This window comes from Rhinolophus sinicus, chromosome 3, assembly GCF_057876585.1.
Source record: "Rhinolophus sinicus isolate RSI-liver-muscle chromosome 3, RSI-T2T, whole genome shotgun sequence".
In the NCBI taxonomy this organism is placed as follows: Eukaryota; Metazoa; Chordata; class Mammalia; order Chiroptera; family Rhinolophidae; genus Rhinolophus; species Rhinolophus sinicus.
The window spans coordinates 75271198-75287378 of NC_142503.1; the positions used below are offsets into that span (position 1 = coordinate 75271198).

General features: G+C 35.5%; 1 protein-coding gene across 3 annotated transcripts in view; it reads left to right on the forward strand.

The window, feature by feature from the left end:
- Positions 1–16181, forward strand: part of CAMK4 (calcium/calmodulin dependent protein kinase IV) — a 203258-nt gene that overhangs the window by 87682 nt on the left and 99395 nt on the right. The gene's annotated exons all lie outside the window — the stretch shown is intronic.

A 16181-nucleotide genomic window follows, 5' to 3' on the forward strand; every position in this document is an offset into this window, starting at 1 on the left:
TGTGTGTGTGTGTGTGTATGTGTTTTTTTTGTATTTTTGTTTTTGCTTTTTTTTGGTCTCTATTTCATTTATTTCCACTCTGATCTTTATTATCTCCTTCCTTGTACTCCCTTTGGGCTTATTTTGCTGTTATTTTTCTAGTTCCCTTAGGAGTAAGGATAAACTATTGATTTGAGATTTTTCTTGTTTCTTTAAGTAGGCCTGCATTGCTATGAATTTCCCTCTTAGGATCACTTTCACTGAATGCCATAGATTTTGGCTCATTGTGTTTTCATTTTTGTTTTTCTCAAGGTATCATTTGATATCTTTATCTCATTGTTGACCCATTCATTATTTAGTAACATGTTATTAAGCCTCCATGTATTTCTGTGTCTTTTGGGTTTTTCTTGTAATTTATTTCTAATTTCATAGCACTGTCGTCAGAGAGGACACTTGATATGATTTCAATTTTCTTAAATTTGTTGAGACTAACATGTGGTCTATCTTGGAAAATGTTCCATGTGCGCTCAAGAAGAATGTACATTCTGTAGCTGTTTCCATATTGATTTTCTGTCTGGAGGATGGGTATGGAAGACCCCTACTATGATAGTGTTAACTGTTGATTTCTCTCTTTATGTCAATCAATATCTGTTTTATATATTTAGGTGCTCTTATGTTGGGTGCATAGATGTTTACTAGGCTTATGTCCTCTTGTTGGATCAATCCCTTTACTATTATGTAGTGCTCTTCTTTGTCTTTTAATATATTCTCCATTTTAAAGTCTATTTGTCAGATATAAGTATAGCTACTTCAGATTTTTTCTCATTTCTATTTGCATGAAATATCTTATTCCATCCCTTCACTTTCAGCCTGTGTGTGTCTTTTGGTCTGAGGTGAGTTTCTTGTATACAGCATATGCAAGGGTCTTGTTTTCTTATCCACTCAGCCACCCTGTGTCTTTTGATTGGAGCATTTAATCCATTTACATTTAAAGTGATTATTGATAAGTACATATTCACTTTTTGTTATTTGTATTTCTGGTCTTCATTAGAATGTTTTCATCTTTCTTCTGCTTAAAGAAGCCCTTTTAACATTTCCTGCAATGCTGGTTTTGTGGTAATGAATTCCTTCAGCTTATTCTTTTCTGGGAAGCTCTTTATCTTTCTTCGATTTTAAATGACAGCCTTGCTGGATAAAGCAATCTAGGTTGTAGGCCTTTGTTTTCCATCACTTTGAGTACCTCCTGCCACTCCCTCTGGCCTACAAAGTTTCTATAGAAAAGTCATTTGAGAGTTCTCTTGTAAGTAACTCCTTGTCTGTCTCTTGCTGCTTTTAGAATTCCCTCTTTGTCTTTAACGTTTGCCATTTTAACTGTAATGTGTCTTGGTGTTGCCCTGTTTGGGTTCATCTTATTTGGAAGTCTCTGCACTTCCTGGGCTTGTATGTTGATTTCCTTCACCAGATTAGGGAAGTTTTCAGTCACTATTACTTCAAATATGTTCTCGATCCCTTGCTCCCTCTCTTCACCTTCTGGTATTCCTATGATGCGCACATTGTTATGCTTGATGTTATCCCACAGGTCTCTTAAACTATTTTCATTGGTTTTTATTCTTTGTTGTTGTTGTTGTTGTTGTTGTTCCGCTTGGGTGATCTCTGCTATCTTGTTTTCTAAATTGGTGATGTGATCCTCTGCTTCATCTAACCTACTGATAAGTCCTTCGATTGTGTTCTTTTTTTCAGTTATTGTATTCTTTAGTTCTAACTGGTTGTTTTTTATGATTTCTCTATCCTTCATTATCTTCTCACTAAGTTCCTTAAACAGTCTTATCATCAGTGTTCTAAACTCTGTGTCTGATAGGTTGGTTACCTCAGTTTTCATTTCATTCTAATTCTGGAGATTTATTTTGTTCTTTTATTTGGGACGTTTCTTTATTTCCTCATTCTGGCTGACTCTTTATGTTGTTTTGATGTATTAGGTAGATCCCCTAGATCTCTCAGTCTTTGCAGGATGGACTTATGTAGTATGTGTCCTTTATATTTGAATTGCACAGTCTCTCTATTCTTCTGTGCGTGTGTTCCAGAGGTGTCCCTTGTGTTTTGTGTATTCTCCTGTTAAAGTTGAGCTTTAATTGCTTTTGGCTTGTCAGTAGGTGGGATTGACTCCCAGGCTGACTGACTATGAGAATTGGCTATGCCCATAGCATATGAGCTGCTGTGTATGTGATGGTTGACCACTCAGATGAGGCTTGGCCCATGTGGGCTCTTGTGCCTGTAGAGAATTCCCTTTGGATGTGTCACTTGTAGGTCAAACCCGGCAATGCTTTGCTTTGATCTGGAGTTGGCCTCTGAGTGTGTTGATTCTTGTGCTTCTTGGGCTGGGCCCTGGTGCAGGGAGATTTCAGAATAAAACAAATCAACAAGCACAGCAGCAAGAACAACAACAAAACCCAAATACACTCACAGGTAAAAACAACTGACAACCAACACTCAACACAAACAAAAATATCAAAACTATAAAAAAAAAGGCAAAACAAAAAATAGTAACACCCCCCAGAAAATAATTAATACAGAAAAATGGAAAGAAGGAAGAAAATAAGAGAGGGAGAAACTGGAAAATGTGTATATGTATATATATATACCATGTTTCCCCGAAAATAAGACCTAGCTGGACAATCAGCCCAGCCTCTTCCCTAGATCACAGCTGCAAAACAGCTTTTTCCAGTTCTTGAGAGCTACAGCTCCTCTGTAATCTGACATCACTCCTCTGTTCAAGGACCAGTTTAAGACTCTGGAAGGGTGGGGGTAGGATTACTGTGGGAGAGTGGGGGGAGGGACTTTCTGTCTGACTGAGAGCCCAGCCACAGTTCTTAGCTGAGGTTTCTGCTTTGAACACTGGGCATTGCAGTCCTCTATGCTGATCTCTTGGCAGGACTGTGGGGCACAGGGAAAGAGCCCACAGCCTGGCTGTTGGAATCTCTGGTCTGCGTCCTGCCCCCTCCCCGCATCTCTGCAGCTGTTGATACAGGCTGGTCTCCACACCTCTCCCTTCCATCTTCCCCCACTTGCCCAGTTTGCCCACCTTCAGGTAATCCTCGTATGAGTCGCTTAGCTGTTCTGTGAGATGAACAAAGAATCCTTTGATGAGTTATTGATATTCAATTTGTGGTAACTTCCGTGGTGGAACTCAAGAAGCCCACCTCACTGCCACCATTTCTATCTAGGTTTAGTTTTCTCAAAATGTGAAATGTCTCCATTTGTAATGTTGACATCTAATTACAAAAACTGTCTAAACATTTGGTAGCCACAATGTACTGTGAAGGGTAGAATCAACTTATGAGGTGCCATCATTTCACTGGCATTTGCTCCAGTCTAGACAGGCATGCATGAGAATAAGCCACAAGGCAGAGGAAGGGGCAGAGGTAGACCAAGCTAGCTTCAAAAGACTCTAGGTTGGAATGAAAAGTACATGGTATGTGTGCCATGGGAGAGGTATCTCATAAGAGGTGATGATCACGCCGAATTAAAGAATGACTAAAACCTTCTTAGCCAGAAAATCGAATGAGGTGAGTTAAACAAAAAGGGCTACATGCTCAAAGACTAAGTAATTGGGTACTACTAGATACAAGAAGGAGGTGAGACCAGAAACAAGAAGGGCAAGACAATAAGTGGTCTCACGTGGCATGGGAAGGAAACTGGATCCTTCTCACTGTCATGGGGAGAGTAACTACAGGGGAGACACATGGTCGGATTTCTATTCTAGAAATATCATTCTGTTAGCAGAATGGAGGAGGACTGAAGGGGAGTGAGACTAGGCCTAGAGCCTATTTAAGAGGCTATGGCAATGGGAATGGGAATTATGAAGAGAGTAAAATTGATTTGTAACTGAGAAAGCATTCCATTAATGTGCGCTGCTATTTATATAGGATATTACCAGTTTTCATTGATATTAAAATGCACAATATCTTCCACAATTTAACATCTCTGCAATCGGGAAGCACCCAGCCCATGGGATGTCATTTTCAAATGGTAGCAGCTTTTCTTTTCTCAGTGACCATAACGTAATGATGTCTCTTCAAATTGATGGTGCCTTTGATATAGTGAAATGGAATAATAATCCAGGACTTGTAATCACTCAACTGAATTTTAAAGGAGAGACATGGAATAAATTCTGTGAATTGATAATCCTACCTACGTCTCCAGAAAGAGAGCCTTTAGATAGTTTCCTGCTTTGGTTACCAGCTATTCCCACTTCCTGAATATTCATTAGATCAGGGGAGGCAAATGCATATGCCACAGAAGCTAGGAGGTGGTGGAAATGCATGAACCTGGTAAGAGGACCACTGGCCCTCTGTAAAAGATCGTTGCTGCTCAGCTCATACCAACTGCTGCTGGACACAAATTAAAAATCAGTGTTGCCAGATTCAAGAGAAGCTATAAGTCTGAGTTTTTTGATGAAATTTCTCAATATTTGAATGTTGGCAAGAAACTACATTTTAAATGACCCTGTACAGGCCAAACGAACCCTATCTGTGTGCTCAGTAAGCTACCAGCCTTGCTTCTGCTAAGCCTCTTCTTGAAGGAGTGATCATACTCATTTCTAATCCTTTCAGTTTCATAATATTAAATGCTAAATGTCACTGAATGCCGGTGACAAAACTAAGGCACAGCTGGGAGAGATGAAATCTCCTCCATGTCTGTAGCAGCCATCTGGTACAGTTCTCAGCCTCATGAATCCTTTAGAAGCAGCAGTGAGGGTAGTCTCAAGGCCAGCAATCTAAAATGGGTTAGTTACTTTGTCCTAAAATGTGTCTGTATGATCATCTATTGAACAAGAAAAATTCTTAGGCCCAGTGTTTTGGCATAATACAATTATATCTCATGCCTCAAAATTCCTTTCTTCTCCAGAAACAATAACAAAAGCTGTTGATGTTTAAAAAGCTGCCTGGAATGCCAAAGAAGAATTTCTTAATTCTGCTTTTGTAGACTTATCACATGCTAATCTCTTTCAGTCATAAGCTTTGTCAACATTTGTAATATACTATTAATACACGTGTAAATAATAAACATATTGTTTTTCTCCTTTGCTACACTATCTGTTTCAGACTCAATAAGATGATAGAAATTAAAACTGTAAGGGAGCAGTTCTGCTCTGGCAATGACAGAGTAACAGGTACTGCACTTGCCCTTCTCCCACAAATTACCTGGACGTATTGCATGGGACAATTGTTTTCAGGCACTGAACAATGGGCAGTATAGGGCTGTGATCCCTGAGAGAAGGAGAACACAGGTGCCTATATTCACCTTGGTTCTAACTGGGAACAATATATGGTGAAACGTTCTGAGGCCAAGCAGGAGCAGCTGTGAAGAAGCTGACAGACCTATCAGAGGGAACATAGGCATGTCCTGGTGGAAGACACTGACTCTCTGGCTGAGGGTGAAGAGACTTTACTGAGCATCTCACATCTGTGGTCGAAACTTCAAAACTTCAAAAAGGTCACACCTTGGGAGTAAAGACCACACCGTAGAGAAGGACCATGACAGGACCAACAACAAAACCCAAATAGATCTACTTTAACAACAATTAAAACCAAACTGGACAGGATCAAAAAGATTTGTAACTATTTAACTGCCTGCCACTAAAAATCCCTTTAATAGAAAATAATATAATACAGACTCCCTAGTATGCACCATTTAAAAATGTCTATCACGCAATCAAAAACAAAAAGTACTAGACATTCAAAGAAGAGGGAAATTGGACCTGTAATCAAGGGAAAAAATCAATCAAATAAAATTGGAAATGACCAAGATGTTGGAATGAGCAGATAAGGAGTATAAAACAGAAATGGTGAATACATTCAAGAACATGAAACAAAATGTGGGCCTAATGAGTAAACATATGGGATCTCTCAGCACAGAAATGGGAACAATAAAAAACAGCCTAATGGATATTTTAGAATTGAAAAGTACATAATGTGAAATACAAAATTCTGCAGAAAAAAAAGATCAGTGAACTTGAAGACAAATCAATAGAAATGATCTCATTTGAAGGATATAGATGAAAACAGCTGGTAAAAAGGAACAAAGCCTCAAAATCTTGCAGGAAAATACCAAGAAGGCTACTCTACATGTAATATGTGTCCCAGAGGGAGAGGAGAGAAAGAATTGGGTAGGAAAAAAAAAGTTTAAATAAATAATAGGGAAACATTTTCCAAATTTGGTAAAAAAATATTGTAGATCCAAGAGTTCGTTGAGCAGCAGCATAATAAATGAAAACAAAACATAGGTATGTAGTAGTCAAAAGCCAAAAACCGAAGATGAAGGTAAAGCCACCAAAGAACATACAGTATACCCAGGATACAATGATATGACTGGTGGCTAATACTCCATCAGAAACAAATGGAGGCCAGAAGACTTTTGCCTTTAAAGTAGTGGGAAAAATCTGTCAGCACAGAATTCTATATCTACATGATCTATAGATAATGTATTACCAAAGTGTACACTTGAAACCTATGTATTAATAACTTTTCTAACAAGTGTCACCCCAATAGACTTTAATTTAAAAAAAAATGAGAATAAAATAAGTACATTTTAAAATAAAAGAAACAATCCCAAGTAGGAGGATATGACATAACCCAGATACTAAAATGGGGTGTTTGTCCTTGCCCCCTACAGGATTTAGCAAGAAAAGGTAGAGGATATGGACAGACTCTAAACCCAAGCTTATTAAAACCTCGGGCTTAAGGACTACGTAAGGTCTGGGATTCAATATCATTCCTTGAAATGAATTTTTGAGAGATACTTTAAGAGTGTAATATTTAACTGACTTGGAAAACCTCCAGGTCTAATAACAACTTTTAAATTCTAAAGGTTAGCTATTGTTTAGCTTGTAGATTAAAAATGCCAAATCAGTAATTAAATCATTTCAGCAGTTTTCCTTCTGTTATTTATTGGTATAAGGTTCAGATTTCTTTTCTCTTTGGTGATAAAAGAACATTTTGAAACACGTATTGAAGAGCATTGAGGAGTGGCAAGCTGACAGAGATGGAGAGTGAAAAACTGTCACTGGAATGGGGAAAAATGTATGCTGACATTAAACACTTAGAGACTTTGACTTTTTCAGGTTCTTATTCCTGAGTATGACTCTACTTTCACCTTCAAGAAGAATCAATTTTGAGGTTACAACCAGTCTTCCTTCATAATTCATCTAATTTTTTAGAAAATCAATGAAAAGAGTAGGCTTGTTAAATAATAGCAAGTCAATCACGTAGAAGAAATACAATGATATGTAGAATTGCACACATTATCTTTTCAACATATGATTGACAGTTCTTATAAATCACAGCTTTGCTTTTAAACCTTTTTGTAATGAGTGTTAGGAGACTTGTTCCTACAAGCTCATACACAGATTGAAAAGAAAAAGAATAAAATGTTAAAAATCAAATGCAAAACAAACAGAACAAGAACTAAATGCATTAAGATGTTTAAAAATGATTAATATTTTGATATAGCTATATTCTTTAACCAAGCCCCTTCAACATTAGAAAAAGATAACAAGATTCTTTGGTTCCACTTCAATTCCCCTCCCATTAATAGAAAATGAAACTCTTCAATAACTTCTGAGGCCTAATACCCTTAGCAAAGATAGTTTTACATGGCTATGAATCATGTCTTTGCAGAGACACAGATGGAGCCCAGAAACAGTAGTCAACAGTGGTTCCTGACTTCTATCTCTTAAGAGATTCCGTATCTGAAGTTCTATTGCATTTCTGAAGAGCACGTTGTAGGTTGATGGCAGGGGAATCCTAGCTCTGTTGCTTCAAACCAAACAATCACAAATGTCCCACTAGGCTCTCTACATAGAAAATCAGTCTGATTTATAATCTGACTTGATAGGAGAATGCCCATGATGCTAAGGTATCTTAACGTTGTGCAGTCTCATCCTGATTCCCTAAAACGTTGAATCCAGATGTCTGTCTGATATCCTGCTTCCATTTCAAATCCGATTTGATCTCTACCTGGCCCTTTAAATGCATTTGAATATCTATCTCTCAGCTGGTGGGTAGACAGTTATGTCAATGTACTTGGGTTTCTTTTGGAGGAAAAAATAAAGTTAAACCAATCTCTCTTTCCTTAAAACAAGAAAGGAGGTAAAGGGGGAGAATAAAAGAGTGAGATCATGAAAAAAAAAAAGAAAAAAACCTGTGTTATAAGAGGTGAAAAAATTTTGAGAGTTGTTCCTTAAATGTTGGGCATAAGGAACATGTAAAGATGAATTGTAGGGTAAAAGCACCCCCCCCCTTTTTGTACTAAGTAGCCCTAAATGTGGTAGCAAAGGACTCTATACTTGAAATGTCTCCAGGCAAATAAATATATCTGGAGCTTTTCCCTCATATCCATAAGTTTGGCACACAATGCCAGGTACCAACAGGTGCTTTTTAACATCTTTACAGGGTTTATAATATGTGTGCATATTATACAGAGGGTCCCCCCAAAAAATGTATACACATTTTAAGAAAGGAAAAAACTGTATTAAAATTATACTGATGGTAACCACTTTGAGCACCTTTTGTAATTGCAGAAGAAGTCTTTTGTTGTCAATATATATTGAGTATTACAATTTTAATACAGTTTTTTCCTTTCTTAAAATGTGTATACATTTTTTGGCACCCTCTGTATTATATGCATATAAAATAACATATACATAGTATTACAGTTGATTACACATGATTTGTCAAACACATTACAAGTTTCACTACTTTCTCTGAAATGAAACTTGATGCTCTACACTTTGAGCTTTTTGCCTTTAACTTTTTTTTTTTTAACATATAAACAACCACGTTAGACAAGGCTAGAGCTGAAAAATGGTTTTGCCAAAATTTCTGTTAAAGAAAACCAACGTGAAAGTAGAACTCAGGCTCAGACTCCCAAGGAGTACTGATTTTCTTTTCATCAAATCACAGCAGAAAAAGTTCTAACTGGAATAATTTCTATATTCCTTGGCCTTTTTGTTAAAGAATATGTTATAAGTGAATGGACATGAGTAGTGAAGTTCTTTTTCCCCAGTTGAATAACTCTATGAATATAATATCCTCTCATCGGTAATCAGTTTGGGCCTCAGGAAATTTTACAGTGACTCTCTTTACATAATCTATTTTTGAAATGAGGATACAACACGATAAAGTGTTCTTTCTATATTAAAACTTAATGTGCACAGTAATTTTTATTTTTATATAAACATATTGACAATATGGTTCCTTTCTAAAATTATAGTTACACACTTTATGCTAATCACTTAATTTCAACAACAATGTAGATTATATTTTTGAAAAATTACTAAAATATTATTTTTATATAAATTTATTTTGGCCGTTCTGTTTTTTTAAATTAATCTTTCCATCCTTTAAAAAGTAATTTCTAAAATTGTAACTGTGTGAGGTGATGGATATGTTAACTAACATTGTTATATGGTAATCATTTTGCAATATGTTGTACCTATATCAAATCATTACGTTGTATGCCTTAAACTTACACAATGTCATATGTCAATTATTTCTTAATAAAGCTGGAAGAAATTAAATGGTCTTTTAATACTAATATGTCCATTACCTTACAAAATTAAATTGGACTTTATTAATAGATTTCTCATATACAAAATTAAAAATAAATAAAAACTAAAGAGTTAATTCTAATATACTTGTCTCCTGAAGTTGATCAGTCAAAAGTGCATTTTGTTTAAAAAATTTTAAAGATTTTGCTAAGACAATGATTTATATATTGAAATTATTGATAATGTGATAAGGAAATTAAGGAAGGGATGCTATTTAATATATTTTCCTTTATGTGATTTCTTGAGTAATATTAATTTTTCAATTGATATAAAAATTAAAATTCTATTTTTAGTTTTTTCAATGTTTGCAAATCACTTTCCCTTGTATTTCCTTTTTCTTTTTCTTTTATATTTTCAAAATTTTACCAGTTACCATGAAATAAAAATCGAATGAGTTGAATGTTATAGGCTACATTTTGGTAATCTGGTGGGTTTTTTTCCCATTATTAGTTTTAGGTGTACAAAACAGTATGTGGTTTTTAAATTTACCTTTCAACAATGTGGTTTCCTTGGAAAAGTTTTTTTTTCTGTATTTTTATTAAGTTATAATATGCATACAGTAAATTTCATCTATTTTATTGTACAGTTCTACCTATTTTGACAGATGTTTATAGTTGTGTAAACACCACCACAATCAAGATATAGAACAATCCCATCATGCTAAAAATTCCCCCATACTCATTTGTGGTCAAACCCCCACAGCTCTGAGCTCCCAGCAACCGGTGATGTATTTTCTGTGCCTATAGTTTTGTCCTTGCAAGAATATTATATAAATGGGGTCATGTAGTATATAGCCTTTTGAACCTAGCTTCTTTCACTTAGAATATGATATTAGAGAATCATCGAAGCTATTGTGTGTACCCCAGTCCTTTTTATTTCTGGGTCGTCCTCAACTATATGGTTGTATCACAGATTGTTAATCCATTTCTCAGCTGAGGAATATTGGAGTTGTTTGCAGTTTTTTAAATATATATTTTTTATTTTTCAGTTGACTTACAATATTATATTATTTTCAAATGTAAAGGATAGTGGTTAGACATTTATATAATTTATAGTGATCCCCTGGTAAGTCTAATACCCACCTGGCACCATACATAGTTATTACAATATTACTGACTATATTCCTTATGCTGTATTTACATCCCCGTGACTATTTTGTAACTGCCAGTCTTTACTTCTTAATCCCTTCCCCTTTTTCATCCAGTTTCCCAACCCCCGTCCCATCTGGCAACCATCAGCTTGTTCCCTGTATCTATAAGCCTGTTTCTGTTTTGTTTGTTTATTTTATTTTTTAGATTCCACATATAAGTGAAATCATATGGTATTTGTATTTCTCTGTCTGACTTACTTCACTTAGTCCAATACCCTCTGAGTCCATCCATGTTGTTGCAGATGACAAGATTTCATTCTTTTTTATGGATGAGTAATTTGGCACCCTCTGCCAGGTAAAATTTTTATTCCATCGTATATATGTACCACATTTTTTTCATCCATTCATCTATTGATGGGCACTTGGATTGCTTTCGATTCTTGGCTGTTGTAAATATTGATTCAATGAACATATGACATATGTGTCTTTTCAAATTAGTGTTTTGGGTTTCTTCAGATAAATACCCAGAAGGGGAATTATTGGGTCCCTCTTTGTTTCTTGTTGTAGCCTTTGTTTTCAAGTCCATTTTGTCTGGTTTAAGTATTGCTACCCCAACTTTTTTTGTTGTTCTTTTCGTTTTCATGGAATATCATTTTCCGTCTCTTTACTTTCACTCTGTATGTGTCTTTCAATCTGAAGTGAGTCTTTTGTAGGCAGCATATGTAAAGGTCTTGTTTTCCTATCCATTTAGCCACCCTATGTCTTTTATTCGAGCATTTAATCCATTTACATTGAAAGTAGTTGTTGATAGATATGTAGGTATTGGCATTTTATTATTCTTATTTTTGATCGTTTTTTTCCTTCTTCCTAAAGAAAGCCTTTAACATTTCTTTGCATTTCTGGTTTGGTGGTGATGAACTCCTTTAGGTTTTTCTTGTCTGGGAAGGTCTTTATCTGTCCTTTGATTCTAAATGATAGCTTTGCTGAGTAATCTTGGTTGTAGGTCCTTGCTTGTCATCACTTTGAATATTTTGTGCCAATCCCTTCTGGACTACAAAGTTAAGAAATCAGCTGACAATATTATGTGAGCTCCCTTATAAGTTATCAGTTGGCTTTCTCGTGCTGCTTTTAAGATCCTCTCTTTGTCTTTAACCTTTGGAATTTTAATTATGATGTGTCTTATTATGGGCCTCTTTGGGTTCATCTTCTTTGGGACTCTCTGCACTTCCTGTGCTTGTATATCTATTTCCTTCACTAGGTTAGGGAAATTATCAGGCATTATTTTTTCAAATAGGTTTTCAAATCCTTGCTCACTTCTCCTTCTGTTACCCCTATTATATAAATGCTGGTATACTTGATTTTGTCCCAGAGACCCCCAAAAACTCTCATTTTTTTTGGATCCTTTTTTCTTCTTGCTGTTCTGATTGGTTGTTTTCTGCTACCTTATCTTCCAAATTGCTGATTTGACACTCTGCTTCATCTAATCTACTACATTGATTCCCTCTAACATAGTCTTCATTTCAGTGACTGTATTCTTTATTTTTGCTGATTCTTTATAAAATATTTGCTAATCTCCATTATTCTGTTTTCTATCTTTTTGATGAAGTTCTCACTGAAATTATTGAGCATCCTTATAACCAGTGTTCTGAACTCTGCATCTGGTAGATTGCTTATCTCCATTTTGTTTAGTTCTTTTTCTGGAGTTTTGTTCTGTTTTTTAATTCGGGACATGTTTCTTTGTCTCCTCATTTTGGCTGCCTTTCTGTGTTCATGTCTATGTATTAGGTAGAACTTCTATGTCTCCCGGCCTGGGTAGAGTAGCCTTATGTTGTAGGTGTCCTGTGGGGCCCAGTGATCAGTCTCCCTGGTCACCTGAGCTGGGTGCTCCAGGTGTGTCCCTTGTGTAGGTTGTGTATCTTCTCCTGTTACAGTTGAGCCTTGATTGCTCTTGGATATCAATGGGAAGGATTGACCCTCTGGCTGATTGGTTGTGAGGACTGGCCATGACTACAGTGGAGGAGCTGTTGTTCAGGGGCTGATCATACAGAGCAGGATTTGCTTCAGCGGGGCTCTGGTGCCTGCCAACTCTGCTGTTTGGGTGTGTCATTTCTGGTGGTGGTTGGGTCGTGCTTGGTGTGGTCGGAAGCTGGCCACTGGATGTGTTGGTTCTGGGGCTACTTGAGAGGGGTTCAATAATAGTTGTTCTGTAGTTTAGTTGTAATTTTGATGTAGTTGTGGTAGGAGATGATCACAGCATTTACTTACTTTGACATCTAGACCAGAAGATCTGTTTGTAGTTTCTGAGGATTATTAAAAAGCTCCTATTAAGATTCATGTTCAAGTCTGTGAGTGAACATAGCTTTCATCTCACCTGAGTAAATACTTAGGTGTGAGATGCATGGTTCATATAGTATTCTTAATTTTATAAGAAATTGCCAAGTTGTTTTCCAAAGTGGCTCTGATATTTTGCATTCCCACCAGCATTCTATGAGAATTTTATTTCTCTGCATCTTTGCCAGCCCATGGTATTCTCTCTCTCTCTTTTTTAATGTCAAAGTAAGTATGTAGTTAGTTGTATCTCACTGTGATTTTAATTTGTGTTTCTCTAATGACCAATAATATTCTTGCCTTGTACTTATTTTCCATCCATATGTTTTCTTTGGTGAAGTATATGTTTAAATCTTTTGCCCATTTTGTTTGTTTGTTTGTTTTTTAATTAAATTTATTGGGGTGACAATGGTTGGTAAATTTACATAGGTTTCAAGTGTACAATTCTATAATACATCATCTATATATATCACATTGTATACTCACCGCCCATTTTTTAAACTGTATTGCTTATTTTCTTATTATTGGGCTTTGAGGTTCTTTATATTCTAAACACAAGTCCTTTATTAGATATGTGATTTGTATATATATTCTCCCTGTCTGTGAGTTTCAAAACAAATATTCTTAATTTAAATGAAGTACAATTTATTTATTTGTTCTTTCAGTCACTATGCTTTTGTTTTTGTATGTAAGAAATCATTGCCTAACTTAAAGTCATAAATTTTCTCATGTTTTTTTTAAAAAAGTTTTAGAATTCTAGGTTTTACATTTATGTTTATGATCTGTTTAAGTAATTTTTTTATATGATGTGAGATATAGATAAAGATTTGGGGTTTTTTCCATATGGGTATTTGTTTTTTCCAGCACTGTTTATGGTTGGAAAGACTATCCTTTCTGCTCTGAATTGCCTTTTTACCTTTATCAGAAACCAATTAACCATATATGTGTAAGGTAATTTCTGTATTCTTTTTTCTTTTCTGTTTGTCTCCATGTTTATATCTCCAGTCCCACTCCCTTGGTTGCTGTAGCTTTATAGTAAATCTGGAAATCAAGTACATGAAACCTCTAACTTTGCAGAGAATGTATATTTTGCTGTTTTGGTGTAGAGTTTTCTCAAAATGTCAGTTAGGTTAATTTAGTTGATAGTGCTGTTCATGTCTTCTACATCCTAAGTAAAAAAAATTGCCTACATTTTTATTCTATCAATTGCTAACAGGGTATATTGAGGTCTCCAACTGTATTTGTGCATTTGTCTATTTTTCCCTTCAGTTCTATCAGTTTTTGCTTCATGTATTTTGAAGTGTTGTTGTCAGGTGCATTCACATTTACATTTGTTATGTCATTTTAGGGGATTGACCCCCTTCATAATTAAAGAATATCTCTCTTTATCCTTGTTCTAAAGTCTAGTTGACCTGATATTAGTATAGCTTTTCCTGCTTTCTTTTGATTAGTGTTAGCATAGTAGTATCTCTTTCCTATCATTTTGTTTTCAACTTATTTATGACTTTATATTTAATATGGGTTTCTGTACACAGCATGTAGTTTGGTCTTGGTTTTTCAATCCAATCTAATGATCTTTATTTTTAACTGATGTGTTTAAAAGGTTTACATTTAATGTAATGATGACTATGATTGGAGTAAAATCCACCATATTGTTAGCTGTTTTATTTTTTCAATCTCTTATTATGTTTTTCCCTCCATTGCATTTCATTTTTGAATATTCTATTTTAACTCCATGGTTGCCTTATTAATTTTTCTTTTAAAATTATTTTATTCATTGCCCTAGGTTAGAGAATATACATCCTAAATTAATCAGTCTACCTTTAAATAATATCATACTACTTAATATATAGTAATATAAGGGCTTAACAGTATTTTCCCTATTTCTCCCCACCATTCTCTGTGCTATTGTTGTCATATATTTTACTTTTACATACGCTATAAACAGAATGCATTGTTGATATTTTTGCTTTAGATAGTTGTCTTTTATAGCAATTAAAAATAAGGAAAGATGAATTATGTATTTGTTTCCATTTATTCCATTTCTAGGCTACTTATTTCTTTATGTGTATGTTATCACACCAAAGTTTTAAAAAATGTGTTCAAAAAAATTGTTTTTAATCTATTAGCATTACAACACGAGTTCCTGACTCCTCCTGGCTCTGTTAAAAATGTGTTGTGCTTAGGCAGGTGGGAATATGTTTGATTTGTACAACTTTTTTGTGCTTATTTAAAATTTCAGAACCGTAGGACTGAATATATCCTAGGAGTTTCTTTGTCCTAATCTTCAAATTTTGACAGGTTTACTTCATCCAATCTTATTTTCAAATTTATCTGCAGTTCTGAAGTTGAGACTTAAGCCTGCCTGGTCTGTGAGTCTCTTTTCGTCCATTTTGTTCTCTTGCCCTCATGTGTGGAGAGGAAGCATCAGGACCACACTGTCCTGCATTTTACTATTCTCCTTTTAGTAATCTTACCCAGATATGAAGTTGGTTACTGAGGGCCTTCTTAGTATTCCCCTTTACAGGTGAAAAACATTCTGTACTTCAAGTTTTTTTATAGAGGAATAGATCTATTTTTTCTCTATCTGTCTTTAACCATATTTATAGTATTTCCCCCTGAATGTTTCACATACTTCTTTTTTGTGAGGGCATGTGTAAATCAGTGGTAGCAGTATTCACCAAGATGAAGGAGGCAGAATCTCCATGGGGCTAACATTGGCTCTGGGAGAATACCAGGGCACTAAACGATGTGGTGTAAATGCTCAAGGATCCCCAGCTCCCTTGCCAAGTAGTGGAAACTGTCCTGACCCTTATAGCCAAGTGCTAAACTTAAACCCTCTCCCTGAAGCCACGTGCCTTATTTTACTCCAGGTATGTTTTTAGGAAAGCTCAGGGATTCAGAAGTTGGGTGGATATGCTCCACAAGCTAGGTTCACCTGAGGGTCTGGCTTATTCCAAAACCACTGACTGCAACAGCCCTACGTATGTTGTTACTTATATAGGGATGGGACTAAGGAAAAGTGCAGACTGGAAAACCTAGAATTTTCCTGAGAAAACTATATTTCGTTGCAAGAGAAAAAATACTCTCAACAGTTGGACTGGTCCTATAGTAGAACTTATAAACACTTGTCAATTATGAGGGTAACTGTAAAAGATACTTATTTTCAAGCTATCC